Here is a 26,001-nt window from a genome sequence, read left to right as displayed (position 1 = left end):
CTATTTATTAAGAACCCCCTGCAAATTGTCCCTTCAAAAAACTGTATACCTAAAACTATTTAAAAGTTTGTAGGAAGCATGTGTACCATTTAAGCATTTTATAGAAATTAATTTTCTAATTCTGTCATTCATGTACTCATGTATTCCTAAAATATTCACAATCACAAAGAATAGTTTCAGGTAGTTGTGCAATTTTGTTGTGAATTTGGAAACATCCCACATGTGAATGTAACCTGCTGTTTAAACACACAACGGAACGCAAAAGGGAAAGAGGGCCATTAAGCATGTTTAGGGCAGATTTTGATGGAATAGTAGATGCCATGACGTGTTTGCAAACCCTCTAAGGTACCTGAGCAGCAGAAACCCCAAAATGAACTAACTTCAAAAACAATGTGCTTTAAAGAATATTTTGACATTGGCCTGAAAAAAATGAAAGATTACTGTAATGCAGGGGACAGTATGACACAGTACAAACATGAAGACAGACTGCACAATACAAACATAGAAGAGTAGATGACAGATACAGGTCATAATCAAGAGGATAATGCAGAATAGAATTGATAAGCAAGTCAGAAAACAGATAGAGGGTCAAGTAGTCCAAAATACAGAAATCAAGATACATGCCAGCAATCTTCAAATAAGACTTTGCAAGCACAAGTGAAATGGCAGGCAAACCTAATGAGATGTTAGAGTCACAATCCAGAAGTTGATTGGGCCAGTTCCCTGACATAGAGACAAAGGTGATCAGCATTTAAGTGTAAGAGGAGGAAGAATCTGTTAATCTCACCTAACTTAACTGCCAGCAACCCAGAGCAAAATCAACAGGAGACAGGAATGTGGTAGAAATTAAATAAGTCAGCCAGCAATAAATTAAAGGAGTATTCAGACTAGTAAGGACATAATGTAACCTATGCTTGTAGGTAAGCAAGACAGAGAAGATCCACAGTGTGGCGCAACTTCACTTTTGTGCATTTGCAATAAAGATTCTTACCAAAGTGAAGTTGCGCCACACTGTGGATCTTCTCTGTCTTGCTTACCTACAAGCATCTCCACACCGCGGGATTCTACCTCTGGACGTTCAATCCTCATGGCTCCACCGGCAGCACTCCACATACTTGACTACATGCTAGGCTAAAAGATAGCCGCAAGGTGAGCAGCTTTTATTAGCATTTTTTAAATACCTTTTTTTAATCAAACCTACACCTGAGTCGATGCGCCCTGGTCTTTTCCCTTCTACTCCTGATTCATAGAATCGGTCCAGACCCTCTCCATAATGTAACCTATGTAATCTATGAACAATATCCCACTCATCAGCACATCAACAGCCCTATTTGATGGTGCTGAAGCCCAAGGGGGAACATATGTTACAATTGCCTTTTGGGAAAAAGTATATTGCTTTTTAAGGAGAAAATGCACCTCAACGTTTGGTATACAATCTTGTACATCAGATTTTGATGGGGATGTGTCATATTTGCGTAACCCCTGAGAAAATAGAATAGTGGAATCCCAATAGTGTAACCCCATTTTAAAAACTACAACAAATTTAACAAAGGGTTTAATGAGAATTTTTACCCCACAGTTGCTTTCCAGAAAGTAATGCACAAAGCATGGTTCATAAAGTAAATATAATTTTTATCCAATAAAGCATGTTAATGCCCAATATTTTGTACTAAGATTATGCCACTATGGAACATTATCCTTCTGCTTATTATGCCATGTTTTCCTATTTTATTAACACCCTATATGTGGCCTTAAAGGGAACCTGTCACCAGGAGACTCATTTTTAGCACTCCCGCAGTCCCAACAGAGCATAGTACATACGCTGCCAAAGTGTTTTTGTATTAAAAATTGGTTTTACAGAAAAAAAGATGTGTTATATTGTACCTTTCATTAGTATCTGCTGTATGACTAGGCAGTTTCCCACTGGGAGGGGCTGGAAAGGAGCAGTCCACCCCCCTTGGGAAACAGCTTCTCCATGTGTCCTTTTCAAATATATGAATAACTTCCCTCACTCGGGATTGGCTGTAGAGGAGCAGGGGGCGTTGCTAAGCCAAGTGATGGGTATTTTCATATATTTGAAAAGGACACATGGAGGAGTGATTTCCCAAGGGTGGGGGGGACTGCTCCTTTCCAGCCCCTCCCAGTGGGAAACTGCCTAGTCACACAGCAGATGCTAATGAGAGGTACAATATAACATATCTTTATTTTATGTAAAACCAATTTTTAATACAAAAACACTTTGGCAGTGTATGTACTATGCTCTGTGGGGACTGGGAGAGTGCTAGAAATGGGTCACCTGGTGACAGGTTCCCTTTAAACTTTTGCCTGTAAATTCCATAGGGTTTTGAAATTAAAGAGTATTATGGGTATTTGAGGCCTAATTTCGTGACATTCACAGCATTGACTGACACCTGCATGGGCTCTAGTTGACCCCATTTTGGAAATGACAGCAGGAAACAAAAACATCCTTTTTAAAGAAAATAATAATTATAAGAATAATAATAAAGGCTTCACCGATCAGATCTCACATAAACACTGCATTGTACCAACTGCATATTTTTATGGTAAATTAAAATAAATGAACACTTGGTAAACAAGTGCAACCATTTACAGAGTAGAAGATTTTGCCTTTTAGGAGACTGATTCCTGTTATTGAGCCCTAAACCAATTCAAGCTACAAAACAGTAACTAAATATCACGGTAGTGTTAAAGATTGGAAGTCTGCTATTACAGGAACAATTATTGAAATCAATAGAAACCAAAACAGTATGTCCTACACTGATCAATGATATTGTATACTTTGTGTTTTCTTGCCCTTTCGTTTTAATTACACTGACAGAAGAGTTGGAAACTTGTTCTGAACTTCCTCTAAAAAAGTATTTAAGCATAAACAAAAAAGCTGACAAAAATTTAATAAAATACAACTATTTTATTTTTTACCATTATGCTGTATTTTTAATTTCACAAAAATATTCAAATTCTACACAGTACATAAATGGGATTGTTTCTGCAACAGGTGCCGTGACACCATTCAGAAAAATAGGACATTTTCATACAATTTTTAAAAGAACTACTTGATCTGGGGTGTAACTGACATTGTGCCTGCTATGAGAGTGGTGCCAGAGGGCCACACCATCCAGCACACATTGTGGATGTAGTGTGCTGCTGTGTGGAAGGAGAGATAATTATTGTGTCCAGTAGGTGGCAGCATTACTCAGTGATGCTACTTCCTGTTAGGACTGAAGAAGGCTGACAACATGGAGGAACTGGACAAAGAGGGAGAACATGAAAATCTACAGCATTCCTCCATCTGGCTGAGAAAACAGAAGGGGCTGCTCCTTATCTGGTCAGTGACTGTGTAGATTGTTGGGAGGGTGCTGCCTATCTGCACACCATGCAGCAACTTCAGAAAAAGTCCATATTTATTCAGCCACATAGCCCCTGCACCCAGTATCTACCACCGACACTCCCATACTACCTCCTGTGCCACCTTGTTTCCATACCACCCACTGACTGTTCTTAGAGAGCCACAGCCTGCTGTCTCCCCGTCTCCAAAGAGACCTTGCTGTTCCTTGTGCCACATAAAATGTGTTTTCCCCACATTCCTAGTAACCACCAGCTAAATCACCTCCCTCTTTGCTACTCCTCTTACCCTTATCAAATTGTATTCCCATGCACCGTCAGAGCCTTAATATGTAACTGTCATTTGATACCACATTAATAATGTGTCAAAGGGAGTGTTGTGAATCTTTTTTTAATATACATTATTAGGGGGTTCTGCTTAATTTGTAAAGAAATGGGCTATAATACTCCCTCCCTCAGAGATATTCCAGCCTGTATAGTGTGTCTACCAGCTTACATCTACTCTTCCTGTACTTGTTTACACGGCTGTGAGCAGCAAGATCAACCTCTTCATTTTCAGTTTGATGTTTAAAAATAATACTCATTGCATACTACAGTCATGGAGAGGGCAGAAAGGATTTACACTCACTGCTAACAGCTGTGTAAACAAACAGGAGAGTCGTAAATATGGTAGACAGATCTACCATGGCAACAGAGAAGAAACACTGTAAATAAGGTTCAATTTAGAGAAAATTTCTTTAAAAATTTCTTAACAAAGTATATTAGAAAAATATAGGGCATTGAAGGGAAGCTGCGCCATTCAGAGCAGATTATGCATTGTCACTTTTTATTGGCTATACAATCTTTATTTTTTGGCAATTTGGACATTTAAGGGCTTATTTTTTGTGACATGAGATGCACTTTAAAGGAAACCTACCACTTGGGATAGGGCTTATAAGCTGGACATGCCGTGCACCAGCTCAGGGTGAGTTTATTAATGTTTATATCCTTACTGGCTTTCCCGCACCGGGGTCCGCGCTCGGCGCACCATGCGCGCGACCGTGCATCTGAATAGGAAGTGGTAGCACGCATGGGCGCCGAGCGCGGACCCCGGTGCGGGAAAGCTAGTAAGGATATAAACATTAATAAACTTTTAAAACACTTTAAAACTATTTAGAAACATAACGGAGATAAGCGAAATACTTCATTTTAGTGGGTCATCAGCTTTTTGATGAGTTTTTATTAACTCTTGGATGTATGGAGGAAAAGAAAATTGTCCATTTTAGTTTCCTCTGTATTTTTGGGGGGCCGTACACTGTACACTAAAAATACCAAATTATCTTCATTCTATAGATCACTATGATTATGGTGATACCTAATTTATATATTTTTTCTATATTTTTACAATATACTACAATTTTTACAATATACTACAGTCATGGAGAGGGCAGAAAGGATTTACACTCACTGCTAACAGCTGTGTAAACAAACAGGAGAGTCGTAAATATGGTAGACAGATCTACCATGGCAACAGAGAAGAAACACTGTAAATAAGGTTCAATTTAGAGAAAATTTCTTTAAAAATTTCTTAAAAATTTCTTAACAAAGTATATTAGAAAAATATAGGGCATTGAAGGGAAGCTGCGCCATTCAGAGCAGATTATGCATTGTCACTTTTTATTGGCTATACAATCTTTATTTTTTGGCAATTTGGACATTTAAGGGCTTATTTTTTGTGACATGAGATGCACTTTAAAGGAAACCTACCACTTGGGATAGGGCTTATAAGCTGGACATGCCGTGCACCAGCTCAGGGTGAGTTTATTAATGTTTATATCCTTACTGGCTTTCCCGCACCGGGGTCCGCGCTCGGCGCACCATGCGCGCGACCGTGCATCTGAATAGGAAGTGGTAGCACGCATGGTGCGCCGAGCGCGGACCCCGGTGCGGGAAAGCTAGTAAGGATATAAACATTAATAAACTGTTAAAACACTTTAAAACTATTTAGAAACATAACGGAGATAAGCGAAATACTTCATTTAAGTGGGTCATCAGCTTTTTGATGAGTTTTTATTAACTCTTGGATGTATGGAGGAAAAGAAAATTGTCCATTTTAGTTTCCTCTGTATTTTTGGGGGGCCGTACACTGTACACTAAAAATACCAAATTATCTTCATTCTATAGATCACTATGATTATGGTGATACCTAATTTATATATTTTTTCTATATTTTTACAATTTTACTGGAAAAGAACAAATATAAAGAAAATCTCATTTGTTTTTGTATCACCATCTTTTCGGAGATATAACTTTAATATTTTTTGGTTGACAGTGCTGGTTTAGGGCTTATTTTTTATGTGTTGAGTTTTCCTTTCCAGTGGTACCATTTTGGCTCACATAACTTTTTTTGATTACTTTTTGGAACATTTTTTTAAGGGATTTTATGAAAAAATAAAATTTTTGGCGAGTTTTTCGGGTTTTGTTTTAGCAGCGTTCACCGAGCAGGTCCAAAAATGTTTCTGAGTTATAGTACAGATTATTCTAACATGTTGGGTGATTTAGCGATTTTCAGTTTTTTTTTACTTTATTAGATGTGTATAGAGAATGTTTGAGTTTAGGGGACTTTAATTAATTCTTTTTATTAAAAAGTGTTTTATTATCTTTTTTCTTTACTTCTAATGCATGGAATTCAAAGTTATAATTCCAGGTTCTGCTTATAAATAAATAAAGAAAGAATAAAACCCCTAAGCACCACCATTAACCAAATAAAAATTACAATTTTAGAATTGCACCTCCATTTTGTTTTGACCACTTCAAAACACCTAAAGGGTAAACAATCTTCATAAAAGGTGTTTTACACACGTCCAGGAGTGCAGTTTCTATAATGGGATAATTTATGGGGTTCATTTATGGTAGGCAGTAAATGCAGGTGTCACCCCAAAAGCCTCAAAAGACAGTTGCTAAATTTTCTTTCTATATTACACACAGGCCAGAAGTGTATTTGGACCTGAAGTATTGGGATAGTGACTCAACAACCTTAATGGACAGGTGCAAAATCTTCTTTCTGCATTATACACAGACAAGAAGCATATTATAACCTAACAGACGGTTGCTAAATTACACACAGGCCATGAGCATATATAGTCCACGAAACCTGATATCACCAGCAATGAACAGGGTCTATTGACTAAACTAGTGATGAAAACCAATCATCAGCAGCAATGAACAAGGAGCACTGACCCAAGTATTTATGGCAACGTATCAATTATCAGCCAAGACATCGGACCTGCACTCCGCTTAACAGCTCCAGTCCCTTATTCCTGAACTCTTCCTTAACACACAGTACTGCAACACCTGCCAGAGATCATGCAAGTCCTGCATGTCACCATGTGTGATACTGTACCCAGGAAAATTTTTACTTTAAACATTTCACTGCTTTTGATGAACCTAAAAAGGTTAAGAGGTTGGTAACTTTATAGTGGGGATGCTGGTACTGGGAGGTTATAGCTATATTCAACTACATTCACCATAATCTTAACAGACAAACTTGCCAGACAATCCTGACAAAAAACATTTTTTAGACTTTTTAGGTGCAAGTTTTTGTGCAACTCAAGCCACTCACCTCTTTCCATTGCCTCCTGCTAGTATGCTGCATACTCCACTGCACTGCCTAAGAGTTGGCTAAAAAGTACCCCAATAAATTATTTACATCTACTAAAACACAATACTACTTATATAAATATCCACATGATCGTACAGACCCAAAGAATAAACGGGAGGTTTTTTTTGGAGTACACAGTGAAAGCCGTTAAAACGGGATCCAATAGAAAATGGTGCAAATCTGTTTTTTTTTTGTCAATGTCACCACATTTTGGACTTTTTTTCTGCCTTTCCATTTTACGGCATGAAATATTAAATATCAACACTAGCAAGTATCATTGTTGTTCAGAGAAGAAAACAGATGGTTTAACATTAGTTAGAAGAAAACATTATCAGCAGTGAAAAAAGTGACTGGACATTTCTTTACCAACCATTTAACCACAAACACATAGAAAATAAAGGGTTAGTATGTTATTGGGCAAAATGATAGATAGCACACAGTATGAAAAAAGGAAATATCATTAAAAAAAATGTAATATAATTGAAAAAAAGGATGAATAGCTGCCACATATAACAAACAATAAAGAATAATGAAGTGATAAACCAGACAATGTCACAGGGTTTCTGTTTTCATTGTTTTCTTTTTTCTCTAAATGAATCTTATTAGATACTACATCAAGTCCGACAGCTAGCTGTAGGCTAGTGTAGAAGCTATGGTAAAGATATTAAAACTTAATTCCAGAGGCTGCACACTTACAGTCCTGTTTCACTAGCTGGCTTGCAAATCATGATCAACAAATGTATAATTAACACTGAACACTTAGAATGTGACCACATACAGTAAATAAGGTACACAACAAAGTATTCTTCTTAATGTAATGTAAATTTAGGAGTGAGAAACAAATTAAAGTAAAATAATCATAGAAGAGGGGAAGGAACCAAAACTGATCAAAGTGCTATTACATAGGACCAATGAAATACCAGTATCACATCAGCCATGTTATTTTCATGACTCAAACACTGATTCTTATCAAACTAATTATGATATGTGTTTATTTCAAAGAGAACCATTTCTCATTCTATTTTTAGTTTTATATTCTTCCCTTTTTAATAAACTTATGTATGAATTCGTTATTTTCCTTGACTGGATTTTCATAACCTGAAAAAAATATCCAAGCTACAGTACATGTTCTGGGATACGCAACTAAATATTCACCATTAATTGCCTGATGTTCTATGTCCAATTGAGATGCAACGTCACATAATAAATTCATACATTTAATACTGGGTAGAACTGCACAACCCTCCACTTGCAGTTTTAGGGATGGAAATGGAATAGGGCACTATGGAGGCAAGTCACCTGGCACAGTTGTGGAATCTCTCTGCTCTTGGTCCTTGTGGAAATAATCGGCAAAGGCACAATAACTAATGAGGGGAGGTAGTCACATCACCTAACAAGTGTATGGCAATAGAATAACATTTCTTTCAATATATGCAACAGAAGAATAAAGCGAACACTTTTTTTTCAAATGAAAAGAAAAAAATCTTATTTCTTTGCAGTTCTGCATATTTATAAAGTCAGCACGTTTGGACAAATTGAGGCCTTAGCAGTCCTTCTGACTATGGTCGCCAAAGGGAAAATACAAACTTTCCTGTGCTGTGAAAGCTTTGTCCACTTAAGCAATACAAAGGACTATCTTTCATTCTTTTAACGACCATTTGTCCCAGCCTCTGAAATATTTTCATGGGGTGTCATTAATGGAAATAGGGGGTAGTCTTCCAAATCATATTCCCAACATTTATTCATTCAGAGAAAGTGCGACTCACTCTGGTTTCACCCTGTAAAGAGCAATCCCAAATTGAGGTTTCTACATGGGAGGAAAGTAGATTTTTGGACAGCAGCTTGCCTTGGGGAGGGATTTCCCAGTTTTATTTATTTAAATTGACATTGGGAAAAAGAGCCTCCCAAGAGTGCATTGGAAAAGTGAGCTAGGTATCATTATCGTGGTATCTCAGATAACAGCAGTGCATATGCGATCTTGATGTACAAGAAAGGTTATGTGAAAGTAGGCTCGCTGGTATAGCACACTAGTAGAGTTTAAGCAAAGGGATTTTATTGTGTTTCAATCATTTTTATTTGTTTTTTTTAATAGAATTAACCCCTAGGGGACACAGCCTATTTTGGCCTTAAGGACGCGGCCCCATTCTTCAAATCTGACCTGCGTCACTATAAGTGGTTATAGTTTTGGAACGCTATGAGATATCCAGGGGATTTTGAGATTGTTTTCTCGTGACACATTGTACTTCAAATTAGTTTAAAAATTTGGATGAAATCTTTTGTGTTTAGTTATGAAAAAAAACTAAATTTGGCAAAAATTTGGAAAAATTCTTTATTTTCAACGTTCTAAATTCTCTACTTTTGATGCAGATAGTCATAGCTCCCAAATAAATTCATAACTTACATTTCCCAAATGTCTGATTTATGTTGGCATGGTTTTTTAAGATTCCACATATTTTACTAGAATGTTATGAGGCTCAGAATTTAGGTATCATTTTTAAATTATTTGTAAAATCACCAAAACCTGTATTTAGATGGACCTGCTCAACTTCTAATTGACACTGAGAGGCCTAAATAATAGTGAGACTTGTAAATTACCCCATTGTGGAAACTACACACCTCAACGTATGAAAAACCACTTTTAAGAAGTTTGTTAACGCTTTACGTGTTTTATAGGGGTTAAAACAAAATGGAGGTGCAGTCTGCAAATTGTAATATTTTTTCACAATACACTCATTTTGGGTGGAAAATTAAACATTTACATTGGATTAAATGAATAAAGGCTCCACAAAGTTTGTTACCCAATCTCTCCCGAGTACACGGATACTCTATATGTGGTGGTGACCTGCTGTATGGGCGCACGGACTGGCATAGAAGGGAAGGAGGCGCCATCCAGATCAGATTTGCGATGTCACATTGTACAGGCTATAATTTTTTTCTTTTTTTAATGTGGACCTATAGGGGCTTATTTCTTTTGCCACATGAGATGCACTTTTCTGGTACGTAATTTGGGGGAATCTATAGGCTAATTGGTGAGATTTTATTAACTCTTTGTTGGTGGAGGAAATGAAAATCATCACTTTTCAGGAAGATTTTTATGGGTTTTTTTTTTTTGGCTGTTTACCATACCATAAAAATAGTATATTATTTTTATTCTATGGGTCGCCACGATTACAAAAAGACCTCATTTATATAGATTTTTTATTTTTTTCCCATTTTTAGTGCATAAAAGTAATTTGGCAAAAATGTTGTTACTTTTAGCATCACCGTCTTTCATATGCATAACTTTTTTATTTTTCGCCTCACAAATCTGTTTAAGGGCTTATTTTTTGCGAGAAGGATTGTTCTTTTTAGTGGTCTTATTTTAGAGTGCATAACATTTTTTAAATCCCTTTTTAGAGCATTTTTATAGGGTATTAATTGAAAATGATCTTTTTTCTGGAGCTTTTTTTTGTTTTGTTTTTTACGGGGTTAACTTTGCGGATCTAATAACGATTCTGTTTTATTATGCAGATTGTTACGGACGCAGGGATACCAAATATGTGGGGGTTTTGTGTATTTTATTCAATTGTACTGAATAAAAACCAATTTGGAGAAAATCTTGTTCATTTTAGCATCATCATCTTTTCATATGCATAACTTTTTTATTTTTCGGCTGACAAATCTAGTTAGGGGCTTATTTTTTGCGAGAAGAGTTGTTCTTTTTAGTGGGCTTATTTTGGAGTGCATAACATTTTTTAAATTACTTTTTAGAGCATTTTTTTATAGGGTATTAATTAAATATTATCTTTTTTCAGAACGTTTTTGCGGTTTTTTTTCTACGGCGTGTACCGTGCGGGTCCAGTAACAATTCTGTTTTATTATACAGATTGTTACGGACGCGGCAATACCAAATATGCGGGGTTTTTTGTGTTTTTGTGTTTTTTATACTTTATTAAGTGTTTTTATGGGAAAGTGACATTTTAGGGGCTTATATTTTTATGTATTTATTTTTTATTTATTATAATGTGTAGTGTTAAGTGTTTTTGCATATTTTTACTTATACATACTTGAACTTAAACCAGTGATGCTCTGATCACTGGTTTAAGTCCAATACACTGCTCTACAATACTATTTTATTGTAGAGCAGTGTAAACTGTCTGAGCAAGCTTGCGCATGCTCAGACAGTTTACAGTCAGACCCGGAAGGGGTCTGACTGCCATGGAAACCGGGCAGCTCCGGGGCCCATGCCAGTCCTCGGAGCTGCCCAGAAGTGGATCGGATCCCCCGGTAAGCGGCACGGGGGATCCGATCCACAGCGCAAACACCCTTACACGCCGCGGTCATGTTTGACCGCGGCGTGTAAGGGGTTAACACCCGCGATCGGAGCCGGCTCCGATCGCGGGTGTTAGCGCAGGCTGTCAGCTGTACTAGACAGCTGACAGCCGATGCTTCTGGTACCGGCTCCGTTCGTGAGCCGGTGCCAGAAGCAGGACGTTATAGAACGTCCCCGTGCGCTAAGCATCTAGCCCCGGGGACGTACTATAACGTCCTGGTGCGCCTAGGGGTTAAAACAATAGGCAAATTGCACACAGTATTGTCACAGAGATACTGTCAATAGAACAATGCACACAGTACTGTCACATAGATACTGTCAATAGGACAATGCACACAGTACTGTCACATAGATACTAGCTTATGTAATGCAAGCTAACACAAAAATGAGAATAAGTGCAGACTGTAAGCATATGCAAATCATAAGCAGTGTGACTAAACAGTAAAAAATCATCAACAATTACAACTCACATGATACATTGACAACTCTCATGATACACGACAGAATGATGGCCTACTTTTTTCTCCATAGCTTTGGAAATTCTTGCAAGAAAACAAGACAAATATGCTAAAATATAACAAGTGCTGGAAACTTAATGACACATACTGTTAAAAATATATTTTAAAATTTTGTTTTAATCGTTTATCAATAGACATATTATCCATGGCACAATGTTAACCCTGGGGATGCTAGCATAAATACTTAAAGAATATGCTATTTTACTAGTAACATTTACTAATACTTTGCCACAATTTATCATCCTTGTCCCTCTAGGCATCTCTATTACAGTTTTCTTAGCAGCATGCCTAAGGAAAAAATAAAAGTATGAGGCAGCAAAATATAAATCTTTCGAATTTCTCTGTTATTGAACAGTGTTGTCTCATGTTTGTCACCTTGATAGAATGGAAAATCAATCTATTAATATATGAATTATTTATAAACTGAATACAATTTTCCATTATAAACTTGAATGTTTTGCTAAATGTATCTTTATAAACAGTATAGAACAGTTTTGAACTTGCTCACTGAAGCATTAGAAAATCCTCAGATGGGACCCATTTATGCTTAGTGGCCTAAATATAATCAATTGCATTTGAGATGCTGACACAATTGATTATGAGAGCAACTAAGCAGAGTCTTCTCAAGGCCAGAAGAGTCCAATTTTTTTTTAATAAACCAGTATACATATCAATTCAGAAATTCTATATGATTATGGGGTTTCCTATGTATAATATTTGATCATGGTGGGATATATATTTACAGGCCCATTTCTTTAACTGGGTGGGATGGGTGATGGCCCTGGGTGCAAGCTGGTAAAGGTGGAAGAAACGGAGGACACCAGCAGCCTCCCACTGCCCCCAGTAAGAAAAAAAAAAAAAATTAGTACTCATCTTCCAGCACTCTTCGCAGCTCGTCTTCTCCCCTTTTCTAGTAACGCAATCCAGCTCCATGCACTCCTCCTGCATGCACACTATACGTCATAGTGTATGAAGCAGGTAGTGTTCTGTCTACCTATATATATGGGGCAGTGTGCGGGCTACCTATGTACAGGGGGGCAGTGTGCTTGGATTCTTTAGTTTAACTTTGTGGTTACTAGCGCAGCACTCCTGTCCTGAAAGGGTGATACCTTTTAATATACAGCATGTGATTAATGATATGTATACAGATGCAGGTTTTTCAGCACAAAATTTGTGCTTAAAAAACTTAACTTGGCTTATACTCAGTGTATACAGCATAACACTGTGCTTACCTTTCGAGTATATAAGGTATTTATAATAGAGAAGGGCACAGTATATAAAGAATCTCTAATAAAGGGTGAGTCATATTTAATAAAGGAGCACATTATATATAAGTAATAAAGGGAGAATGGTATTTAATAGCGGGGACACAATATACAGGCGGTCCCCTACTTAAGGTCACTCGACTTACAGACAACCCAAAGTTACAGACAGACACCTCTGACCTCTGGTGAAGCTTTCTGAATGCTTTACTATAATCCCAGATTGCAATAATCAGCTGTAAGGGGTCTGTAATGAAGCTTTATTGATAATCCTTGGTCCCATTACAGCAAAATATGTTTAAACTCCAATTGTCACTGGGGCCAAAATTTTTTTTGTCTGGATCTACAATTATAAGATATACAGTTTCGACTTACATACAAATTCAACTTAAGAACAAACCTCCGGACCCTATCTTGTACGTAACCCGGGGACTGCCTGTATAGCTCATGCATGGGGCACAGTATCTATCTATATTTATTACAGGGTGCACAGTATAATTTAAAAGGGAGAATTGCATGTATTCATTCATTATGAGGGGACTGCATACATGGAAATTAGAAGGCTCTGTACATATGTAAAATCATTTGGGTTGCTGTATATATGTAAATAGGGACCGGGAATTGGTCCTGGTGCTAGAATTTCTTTCCCACTTTCCAGTACATTCGATGAAAAATTAAATACTGCAAACAGGAAGTACAATTGGTAATGCAGAAAGAAGGGGAGGAAGGGGAGACACTGTGCTCACCACACCATGACCGGGTGCCATGTGCACTTTTATGTGTTCATATGCATGGAGCCTAACTAAGACAACACACATATATATAGTTTAAAAACTGTTAGAAAACTGCCACTGAAGGCTTGGATATGCAATTCATTATTTCTTATTTATTGAGGGATTAATTAATCTCCTGCTTGTGCCTTACTTAATTATCTCAGAGTTCTGTTGTGATGTATTAATTAAATATGTGTTAAGTTATTATTTCATATTTGCGTTAAAAGTATTGTTTCCCAATTAATTAGAGTAATACAGTCATGCAAATTTGTATCTGGTTATATCCCCGCTAGCAAGCAAAGCTCAGGATACTAATCAGGAAATATTTAGCCAGAAAGTCTGTTGACTGTTCTTGCCCTTCAGATTTTTTTGCAGCAGCTTTGCACTTCTTTACAGAGGATATTTATAGTTGACTTTATTTCCATTTCACTTGATTTTTAATTTTGCTGTACAGGCGGTCCCCTACTTAAGGACACTCGACTTACAGATGACCCCTAGTTAAAGACGGACCCCTCTGCCAACTGTGACCTCTGGTGAAGCTCTCTGGATGCTTATGCATAGTCCCAGACTGTAAAGTGTCTGCAATGAAGCTTTATTGATAATCCTTGGTCCCATTACAGCAAAAAATTTTGAAACTCTGATTATCACTGGGGCAAAAAAAAAAATTGTCTGGATCTACAATTATAAAATATACAGTTTCGATTTGCATACAAATTCAACTTAAGAACAGACCTACGGGCCCTATCTTGTATGTAACCCGGGGACTGCCTGTAAATACAATACAAAGAAATTGCTCATTTATAAGATGTATATAGGATCGCTGCTCCATCTTATTGACCTTATTGACTGGATAGTGCTGGAATATCCTTTAGGCTTTGCTGCCATGTTCTGTTTTTGTTACACAAAATGATTTATGTATTATAGCTGTAAAGGGTATTCTCATCTTGAACAATTGTGGAATATCCATTTATTCCACTGGCAAACTTCCATCCTATGGCTGTTGTGAGTAAAGAGGTGACTATACATGTTTGTCTCCCTTTATTTACTTCTATCTTTAAGAAGAGCAATGCAGATGGTACTATGTAACAGCGAGGTGTAAATATAAAGACATATCTCATATTATAGTCTTTATGAGATTATATTATACTATGTTATATTATATTATACTATATTACCCAATATAGTTTATAATTTGCTACAATTAAAAGGATAATCCAAAAATATAAACCTGTTCTTAATCAAGATACTATTCTATGTGAGGTAATGAGAAATGGATGTGTTGCAAAATGGGGTTAAACACTAGGCTACATCTTATCTCATTGTGTGATAAATGCGAGATCAGATACCGATACATTGCTTATTAATGTGATGGATTTCATTTGTCCAATTCCAGGAGGTGATTGGAGAAAACTCCTCCTAAAAGGGAAACTATATAAAAATACCTAATTCTTCTGGCTCCGTTTGGCCCATGTTGTTACAGCTCTCAATGGGAAAATTACAAAAGGTGCTACTGTATGCTGAACTATGTTACAGAAAGGATTGTTCCATCCTTGTTTGAACAGTCTTCATCTGCTTCACATTTGAAAAATCAAGCCTAAGAGCTAAAGGGCTTTTCTCACTATTTAATTTCTACTATGTTGCCATAAGATTTGCTACTAATAGATTGTATTCTAGAATTTGGAAAAAAAAATTCTTCTACCACCTGAAGCATTTCTACCTTTATTTTCTAGAAGCAAATGATGAATTTAAATTATTTCTGCATCCTGTAGAGCAAGAAAGCGCAGAAAACGATGTCACTATTGGAGGTTTGTAACACAGCTTTTTCTGACCAGTTCATCTATACAGTTGAGCAAATCATTCACAATTTGATTGGCTGAAGACTTTTAAAATTTTTCAAAAGATTTTATTTGCAGGTACTTACAGACATTGATTTAATTCCCTAGAAAATCAGTATATAACATAGGCTTTTATATAATGGTCCTTTGATTTTGGTGTTAATATACAAGAAAATATTGACATTAATTTTTCATCATTTTTTCATAATTTAAATCATCAAAAGTGTACTGAATCTAGGAATCGGTTAATAGAGTTGAGCATTTCCAATCATTCACGTTCCCTACGCATCGTAAGCTTGACATCAAGGGGCCCAGCTATCTGTGCTAAGAAAATTTTTTAGCCCCTTTTTTCTAGCTCCTTTCTGTTGAAGGTTGATGAAAGGAACACTGTGTTACCTGTAATTTTACTTTCCTCAAATCTGTAAACAGCACAGATTTCCCCCACAATAAACTTTTTGTTGTAAATTTTTACCTGATGTTAGATTATTAATTACATGTCCTTTTTTTAGCGGGCATATATTCCAGAACATATTCCACTTCCTATGCTTCATTTTAAGTTTCTAAAGAGCTGTACTGCTAGGTGGGGATCTGTCTCTATGTTGTATTTTCTTATAAACTATTATAAAACAATAAAATTCAATATAAAATTACTTTAAAGGACATTTGTCCGCATGATCAAGGATTGTAAACCAAGTAACTTTATATGCAGGTATGTGCCTCCTCTGACAGGATCTGCTCTTCTTTTAGCTTCTTATGCGCTTGTTTTTACAAAAAAATTATAATAATAATAACATCTATGGAGCCTGGAGCCCGCTAAGGCTCCTTTGCATAAGTTTTTAATCTTTTCTTTTGTAAAAACCAGGGAATAAGAAGCCAAGGAAGAACATATATCTGAATGTATGTGTGCTTGGTTTACAATCCTTGATACTGGTGGTAGATGTCCTCTAAACATTTCTCAGCGGAATTGGGATCTTCATCTGCTTGAGGAATAATGTTAATTCTTTTTATAATGTCAACAGTTTAACCCAGGAAGAGGTACGGCGCCGCCTCGCAACCACTAAGATAGATAAATCACCTGGGCCAGATGGCATACACCCCCGGGTTCTGCATGAATTATGTACCGTGATAGACAAACCGTTATTTTTAATATTTGAAGATTCACTGAGGACTGGTTATGTTCCACAGGAATGGCGCATAGCAAATGTGGTACCAATATACAAAAAAGGATCAAATAGCAATCCTGGAAACTACAGACCCGTGAGTCTAACTGCTGTGGTGGGGAAAATATTTGAGGGGTTTATTAGAGATGCTATCCTGGAGTATCTCACTGTGCACAACCTTATAACCCAGCGTCAGCATGGGTTTATGAGAGATCGGTCCTGTCAGACTAATCTGATTGGTTTCTACGAGGAGGTAAGTTCAAGACTGGATCTGGGGGACGCTGTAGATGTTGTATATCTGGACTTTTCAAAGGCATTTGACACCGTGCCACATAAAAGGTTGGTATATAAAATGAGACTGCTGGGAATAGGAGAAAATCTGTGTATTTGGGTAAGTAATTGGCTTAGTGATAGAAAACAGAGGGTGGTCATTAATGGCACATTCTCAGATTGGGTTGCTGTTACCAGTGGAGTGCCACAGGGGTCAGTATTGGGGCCACTTCTTTTTAATATTTTTATTAATGACCTTGTAGTGGGTTTACACAGTCAAGTTTCAATATTTGCAGATGATACTAAGCTGTGTAAAGTAATAAATACTGAGGTTGATAGTTTAGCATTACAGAGGGATTTGTGGAAGCTTGAGGGATGGGCAGAGAAATGGCTGATGAGGTTTAATGTAGATAAATGTAAAGTTATGCACTTGGGCCATGGAAACAAAAAGTATAATTATGTTCTAAATGGTCAATTACTTAGTAAAACTGAAGCTGACCTAATCTCCAAAGTTTCAAACGTGCTCTTAAAACCCATTTCTTTAGGCAAGCCTATAACACTCACTAACTGCATGTAGTTTTAACTCTTCTACTAACCCGTCCTGTGTCGTCCTCCCATCTGTTATCCAGCAACCAACAGGCACCAGACTTCTCTGCAATCCCATTCACCCTGGACCTGGTATATAAGATGTCGGCTGATTGGTTCAAGCGACAGCAATTCCATTTATTATATTTTGTTCTATTCCCTAAGAAGAATCGCTTGACCATTATATATTCTTTTACCCCATCATCCTCATAAACCGTAAGCTCTGGCGAGCAGGGACCTCACTCCTGTTGTTCCATACAAATGTTGTGCTCTGTCATGTTATATTATATTTGTATTTGTTTCCTATGATTTGTAAAGCGCTACGTAATATGATGGCGCTATATAAATAAAGATTATTATTATTATTAAGCTGAAAAGGACTTGGGGGTATTGGTGGATGGTAAACTTAATTTTAGTGACCAGAGCCAGGCGGCTGCTGCTAAAGCAAATAAAATAATTGTATGTATCAAGAGAGGAATAGATTCTCATGATAAAGACATAGTTTTGCCCTTATACAAATCCCTGGTCAGACCACACATGGAATATTGTGTACAGTTTTGGGCACCAGTGTATAAAAAGGATATAGTAGAGCTGGAACGGGTGCAGAGGAGAGCAACCAGGATTATTAGGGGAATGGGGGAACTAGAATACACTGACAGATTAAAAAATTTGGGATTATTCAGTTTAGAAAAAAGACGACTGAGGGGAAACCTCATTACAATGTACAAATACCTGAATGGACAGTACAAGGATCTCTCCAAAGATCTTTTTATACCTCGGCCTGTGACCAGGACAAGGGGGCATCCTCTACGCCTAGAGGAGGGGCGATTTTACCATCACCATAGACAGAGGTTCTTTACTGTAAGAGCAGTGAGACTGTGGAACACTCTGCTGCAGGAGGTTGTTATGGCGGACTCTATGTACATGTTCAAGAGAGGCCTGGATGACTTTCTGGAGAGAAAAAATATCACGGGTTATGGGGATAAAACATTTATTTAATTCTTAAAGGTTGGACTTGATGGACTTGCGTCTCCTTCCAGCCTTATATACTATGATACTATGATACTATGTGCCAGTAAATGATCCAAATCCTGCCCACAGTACCAGCCACAACTATCAGGAGGCTCCGGTCTACGAATAAATGTCCAGCATTGTGGGTGCTATTGCCAGATGCATCACACATCTGGCTCATTTCTACACTGGGTCCACCCTAATATAGTACTGCACTTTAGCCTGTGTCCAAACCTGGCGAGCGCTATAGCTAGTACACTGGCATCCCCACCCTGTGCCGATCCACTGCACAGCCTGACACTACCCCCTCCCCACTCAACCAGCATAAAGGGTGTATTAGTCATAATCTCTGGTTCTGCATCAGGAATTGCAACTAAATTGTGTCTTGTATGGTTGTTTTTGGGAATACAAGCCATGATAATTCCCCCATGTAGACTATAAACAGCATATAATCCACATTAAATATATTATACATTCTTCTATATGAAACATAATTTAAAAAAAACCCCATTCTTCTTCAGCCATCAACTCATGATTATGTCTAAGTTGGCAGAAATTGCATAGCCATATCAACATGTATTGAATTCCATGATATTGACAGTTATCAAACTGAAAGTTTCTACTATTTGCATTCAAAAAGCTATCTAGTTTCCAATTTCTTCTACATTTTCTTTTAATGAATGGTAGCTGCAGGGCTAAAAATGACCCCATGTATTAATTATTCATTCAATGCTTTCAAATTTTGCTGATTCTGACTTTAAGCTCACCTTCGCTTCCAATTATATTGCACTTGAATGGTCCCATCAGATTCTTATCTTGCGAACACTTTAAGTGAACATGCTTACTCGAGAGAGGTTCTCAGCACCAACAGGCTTGTCTACTCAATGACTTAATTATTATGAAAGCAAAGACATTTTGCTCTATCCTTCGCTGAATAATATAATCTAATATACACTACAGTGTAAAATATAGTTCTAAAATATGAAAGTAACATAGAAAACTGCATACCCTTTTCTAATAATGACCACTTACAGCATGAAAGGTCAGGACCATAGTTGATTGCATTCTTGCTATTTTTGTGTTTGTATGGTAATAATCATTTCTTTTAAGCTGTGCAGTGCGTGGCCTGACTTTTTAGCGAGTATAATTAATTTTTAATCTAGAGCTTGCCATTTTAAAATAAGTGAGCATTTTTCTAAATGCTTCAGTGGAATAATGAATCGGACACAGTAGGGGGAAATATTCTTTGTGCTGCATTCCTTTTAGTTATTATGAATGCTCACACATAAAACATGGATTTTAAGCGAGGGTCAGAAACGCTGATAGAATGTTCAAATACTGGAGGAAATATAAACCTGTAAACCTATAAACCTTCTGCTTTTCTTGAGGTTTTTTTGTGTTTTTTTTTTCAATTTATTAATTTGTTATTTACCAAAGTATTTTTTTTCTTTTAAACAAGATTTTATTAGAGCCATGTGCAAACAAACAATGGTATCATACATAGATGAAAATGCACATATATCAGAACTTTGGCTCTAAAATTTTACATACAACGAAAGAGAATATGAGCATATAACAATCAGGATAAGCTTTACCAAATATAACAAAAATAACCAAGGCAATTCTCAGTACTGCAGCTTCCACTGAGTCCTTTCTAAATGTGGGCAAATGTCCAACAGCGATGCTCATAGCTAAATTATGTTTTATTTCTTTTCCCCTGATAAAAGGTCCATTGGTTATGATTGTGGAAACGTGTCGGGAATATGAATTTTTAGGGCATGCTAGGGCCTCCTATAATAGGGTGAGCCTTGGACCGTCCTTTTAAGAAAGGAGCAACTTTCGGGGCATCAGGGTGAATGCATGTTAGGGTATACCAGGGGCAGTGCCAAATTTGTGCAAAGAAATATTCCAATAACACAAGGTATAAGCCTGACAAAGGTATAAAATCCCACAGCATAATCAGGGACACAAGATGGGATAGATGGCACAGCCAAAGCGAATATTTACATTGTTGTTTGTCCCAAATACATAGTTACCAGTCTACAAAAATTCTCATAGGAAAGGTGTTAGGGCAAGGTGGGGAAATACCCCATGTGTTCCTTCGCTTGATGCGACTTCCTCAGGGACCCATTCCCTAGTCAATGTTTGAGACTTAAACATACCCCCAGGGTGGTTGCTTACCCAATAGAAACAATTCATGTACCTTTATTTATCAAGTAAATGCACCTATGCATATGTGTGGCGTATTGCTGGCGGATCAGTATCAAGTCGCGCAAGACTAGTTCACTAGTATTGATGAAAATGTGTGACGCATGTCCCTATCTCATATCTCGTGAGGCCTAGTGGGAAGACGATTAAGCGCATGCATCAAAGGTAAATCATAACTTAGCAACCATTAAACACAATGGGGCTCATTTACTAAGGGTCCGCACTGCACATTTTCGTCGAGTTTCCCAACGATTTCCATTTTGCGCCGCTTTTAACGGGGGATTTTGGTGCACACGATCGGATTTTGGTGCATCGGCGCCGGCTTGCACGAAACACAAATCGGGGGGTAGGCCGTCGGACAGCCCGACGGATTTGGACTTCATGCGGGATTTAACATTTCGAATTGTGTTGCAAGATACGCACTTACAGGCACCGGGTAGAAGAAGGTGAACTCCGGCGGACCTCGACGGGGAAGCGACGGATGCAGGAACTCGGGCACACAAGCTTTGTTGGACCGTCCGAATCGGGGATCGCGACAGGACCAGGTAAGTAAATTTGCCCCAATGTGGCAATATTCTTTTTTACTCTTCTGAAGTACAACTTCTGAAAGTACAATATTCTCTAACAATGCTGGTTTGAATTATGTATAAAAGTGTAATTTTTCTCTGACAACACTGTTCTGAATTACATAAGACAGCGCAACATTCTCTTATAGGAGCAACTTTGCAAATAAGGTATGATTGATGATGAGTGATAATTTTTCTGTGGCTGAATGGGACCTTCAAAATCTTGATGGATGATGCAGCCTACAGAGGACATACCTGTGGTTGCTAAGAGTCTGCAAGCTGCTTGACTGGATGTTTCAGCCGTCTATCAAGCAGCTTTGTGCTTTTTTCCCAAACACAGACCTGGATCCCAAATAGTGATGCAATATTGGGCTCTGGGTCTGTGTGTGTTGAATCAATGAAATTCACTCATCACTATAACCATCACTTATAACCTTAAATGTATCCACATTCAACCAAATAGAGACAAAACCATTATATACAGCTTTGACATAATTCATAAAAAGTCAGTTTAAAATGTGCATCTATTTCTTACATCTATACATGGATTCTAAAGATGTATCAGGCGCAACACTGAAAAACCCAGTAAATGTTGCTGCCAAAGTGGAAAGGTTGTGAATAGAGATGAGCGAGCACTAAAATGCTCGGGTACTCGTTATTCGAGACGAACTTTTCCCGATGCTCGAGTGCTCGTCTCGAATAACGAGCCCCATTGAAGTCAATGGGAGACTCGAGCATTTTTCAAGGGGACCAAGGATCTGCACAGGGAAGCTTGGCCAAGCACCTGGGAACCTCAGAAAAGGATGGAAACACCACGGAAATGGACAGGAAACAGCAGGAGCAGCATGCATGGATGCCTCTGAGGCTGCTTAATCGCACCATTATGCCAAAAGTATGGGCAACAGCATGGCAATGACAGAGTGACCGAATGAGGCTAGATAGCATCTAAAACATCCAATAATTGACCCTGACACTATAGGGGACTATGCAGAGGCAGCGGCAGCAGCGGCAGGCTAGAGAGTGTCTTGGCAACATAACCCAAATGGACTCAGGCTTCAAACCAATGGGTGGCAGAGAGGAACCAAAGGAGGTGAGCAAGAAGCGCTCAAATAATATCGGTAAATGATAAAAGTTTGCCAGTATATTTTGTGGATTACACAGCAGGGTGGCGACAAAGTTAACAAGTTTGATGAGGAAGCCATGAAAACAACCCAAAATTCTGCCTGACACAGCTCGTTTGATAAGGGGACCATGTATGGAGGCAGTGAACTAGTAGTAGATTAAAGGTGCTGCAGTTAAAACTATGTTAGTTGGATCTTGGGATGGAGCTGGCGCTCCGCTGCCAGGCGAGCTTTCGCCAATCCAAGCCCCTGTCTCTAGGCTACTCCCCAAACAGCACTTCTAAGAACCTTTTCTATAAGATCAAGTTTAGTAGCGTTATTATAAGTTTGGGTTCTGGCGGGTGAGGGGAATGTAAACAGATGCGCAAGAAGCGCTGAAATAATATTGGTAAATGATAAAAGTTTGCCAGTATATTTTGTGGATTACACAGCAGGGTGGCGACAAAGTTAACATGGAAGCCATGAAAACAATCCAAAATTCTGCCTGACACAGCTCGTTTGATAAGGGGACCATGTATGGAGGCAGCTATATGGACTACTTTTGGAGGCAGCTATGGCGATGACGTGTGGAGGTAGCAATGGAGACAACGTGTGAAGGCAGCTAAAAAGACGACGTGTGGAGGCTGCTATGGAGACAATTTAATTTGGATAGTGCCTGTATGTGGCAGTCCAAAAAAGTTTTCAAACCAGAGGAGCAGGTAGCTGGTCCTCCAGAAAAATTACATAGATTGAGTGCCTGTATGTGGCACTCCCAAAAATTGTTTAAAACAGAGGACAGGGTAGTTGGCCCTCCAGAAAAATTAAATACATAGAGTACTATAGCCAGAGCCAGTTGGCCCTGGCAAAAAAATTGCCAGTTTCCTCTGCTTTAGTGTACAAAGAGGAGGAGAAGGAGGACAATGAGGAGGAGAAGTGCATACATTATTCAGGTTCAGCTTCTTTCACCTGGTGGAGAATGGAAATGCGGAGAAATCCAGGCTTTATTCATCTTGATAAGCGTCAGCCTGTCAGCGCTGTCAGTCGACAGGCGTGTACGCTTATCGGTGATGATGCCACCAAGTGCACTGAAAACCCGCTCGGACAACACGCTAGCGGCAGGGCAGGCAAGAACCTCCAAGGCGTACAGCGCCAGTTCGTGCCACATGTCCAGCTTTGAAACCCAGTAGTTGTAGGGAGCTGTGTGATCATTTAGGACGATGGTATGGTCAGCTATGTACTCCCTCACCATCTTTCTGTAAAGATCAGCCCTACTCTGCCGAGACTGGGGACAGGTGACAGTGTCTTGCTGGGGTGACATAAAACTGGCAAAGGCCTTGTAAAGCGTACCCCTGCCAGTGCTGGACAAGCTGCCTGCTCGCCTACTCTCCCTCGCTACTTGTCCCGCAGAAGTACGCCCTCTGACGCTAGCGCTGTCAGAAGGGAAATACTGTTTCAGCTTGTGCACCAGGGCCTGCTGGTATTCATGCATTCTCACACTCCTTTCCTCTCCAGGGATGAGAGTGGAAAGATTTTGCTTGTACCGTGGGTCCAGGAGAGTGAATACCCAGTAATCGGTGCTGGAATAAATTCTTTGAACGCGAGGGTCACGGGATAGGCAGCTTAGCATGAAATCTGCCATATGCGCCAGAGTCCCAACGCGCAAGAATTCACTCCCCTCACTGGCCTGACTGTCCATTTCCTCCTCCTCCAACTCCTCCAACTCCTCTTCTTCTGCCCATACACGCTGAACAGTGAAGGACTGAACAATGGTCCCCTCTTCTGTCTCGCCAACATTCTCCTCCTCTTCCTCCTCATCCTCCTCCACCTCCTCCGATATGCGCTGAGAAAGAGACCTAAGGGTGCTTTGGCTTTCAACAAGGGAATCTTCTTCCCCCGTCTCTTGTGACGAGCGCAAAGCTTCCGACTTCATGCTGACCAGAGAGTTTTTCAACAGGCCAAGCAGCCGTATGGTGAGGCTGATGATGGCGGCATCACCACTGACCATCTGTGTTGACTCCTCGAAGTTACTCAGCACCTGACAGATATCAGACATCCACGTCCACTCCTCATTGTAGACTTGAGGAAGCTGACTGACCTGACTACCAGTTCTGATGGAAGTTGACATCTGGCAGTCTACAATCGCTCTGCGCTGCTGGTAAACTCTGGATAACATGGTCAGTGTTGAATTCCACCTCGTGGGCACGTCGCACAACAGTCGGTGAGCGGGCAGTTGGAGGCGGCGCTGCGCTGCCCTGAGAGTGGCAGCATCTGTGCTGGACTTCCTGAAATGCGCACAGATGCGGCGCACCTTCGTGAGCAAATCAGACAGATTGGGGTATGTCTTGAGGAAACGCTGAACTATGAGATTTAACACATGGGCCAGGCATGGCACATGTGTCAGTCTGCCGAGTTGCAGAGCTGCCACCAGGTTACGGCCGTTGTCACACACAACCATGCCTGGCTTCAGGTTCGGCGGTGCCAGCCACAGATCAGTCTGCGCCGTGATGCCCTTTAATAACTCTTGGGCGGTGTGCCTTTTATCGCCTAGGCTCAGCAGTTTGAGCACCGCCTGCTGTCGCTTAGCGATGGCACTGCTGCTGTGCCTAGAGCTACCGACTGATGGCGCCATGCCCACGGATGGTAATTCAGAGGAGGAGGTGGAGGAGGGGTGGGAGGAGGAGGAGGCATAGTAGGCCTTTGAGACCTGGACCAAGGTAGGCCCCGCAATCCTCGGCGTCGGCAGTATATGACCAGCCCCAGGGTCAGACTCGGTCCCAGCCTCCACCAAGTTAACCCAATGTGCCGTCAGCGATATACAGTGGCCCTGCCCGGCAGCACTCGTCCACGTGTCCGTGGTCAGGTGGACCTTGTCAGAAACGGCGTTGGTCAGGGCACGGAGGATGTTCTCTGACACGTGCTTGTGCAGGGCTGGGACGGCACATCGGGAAAAGTAGTGGCGGCTGGGGACCGAATACCGAGGGGCGGCCGCCGCCATGAGGTTTCGAAAGGCCTCAGTCTCTACCAGCCTATAGGGCAGAATCTCCAGGCTAAGCAACTTGGAGATGTGGACGTTGAGGGCTTGGGCGTGTGGGTGGGTTGCGCTATACCTCCTTTTGCTCTCCAGCGTCTGGGGTATGGAGAGCTGAATGCTGGTGGATGCTGTGGAGGATCGTGGAGGCGAAGATGGGGTTTTCGCACGGGAGGTGTTTGGGCCGGGGTCCTGTGCAGGGGGCTGACTAGCAGATGACACAGGGGAAGGAGCAGTGGTGTGCCCGGCCGGAGGTGAACGGGCTTGGTGCCATTGAGTGGGGTGTTTAGCATTCAGATGCCTGCGCATACTGGTGGTAGTTAAGCTAGTAGTGGTGGAACCCCTGCTGATCCTGGTTTGGCAAAGGTTG

At 39.6% G+C, this 26,001-nt stretch overlaps 1 long non-coding RNA gene across 1 annotated transcript in view; it reads left to right on the top strand.

Annotated features, from left to right (window-relative positions):
• Positions 1-3,241: 3,241 nt before the first annotated feature.
• LOC140120504 (uncharacterized) overlaps positions 3,242-26,001 on the top strand; it is a 35,559-nt gene continuing 12,799 nt past the window's right edge. The window contains exons 1-2 of the long non-coding RNA XR_011853830.1: positions 3,242-3,346; positions 15,599-15,673. This is a non-coding gene — a long non-coding RNA (uncharacterized lncRNA). The remainder of the gene's footprint in view (positions 3,347-15,598; positions 15,674-26,001) is intronic.

This window comes from Engystomops pustulosus, chromosome 3 (genome assembly GCF_040894005.1).
Source record: "Engystomops pustulosus chromosome 3, aEngPut4.maternal, whole genome shotgun sequence".
NCBI classification, from domain to species: Eukaryota; Metazoa; Chordata; class Amphibia; order Anura; family Leptodactylidae; genus Engystomops; species Engystomops pustulosus.
Note: the sequence above shows the minus strand (reverse complement) of the source record. Positions and strands in the feature narration are given on the sequence as shown.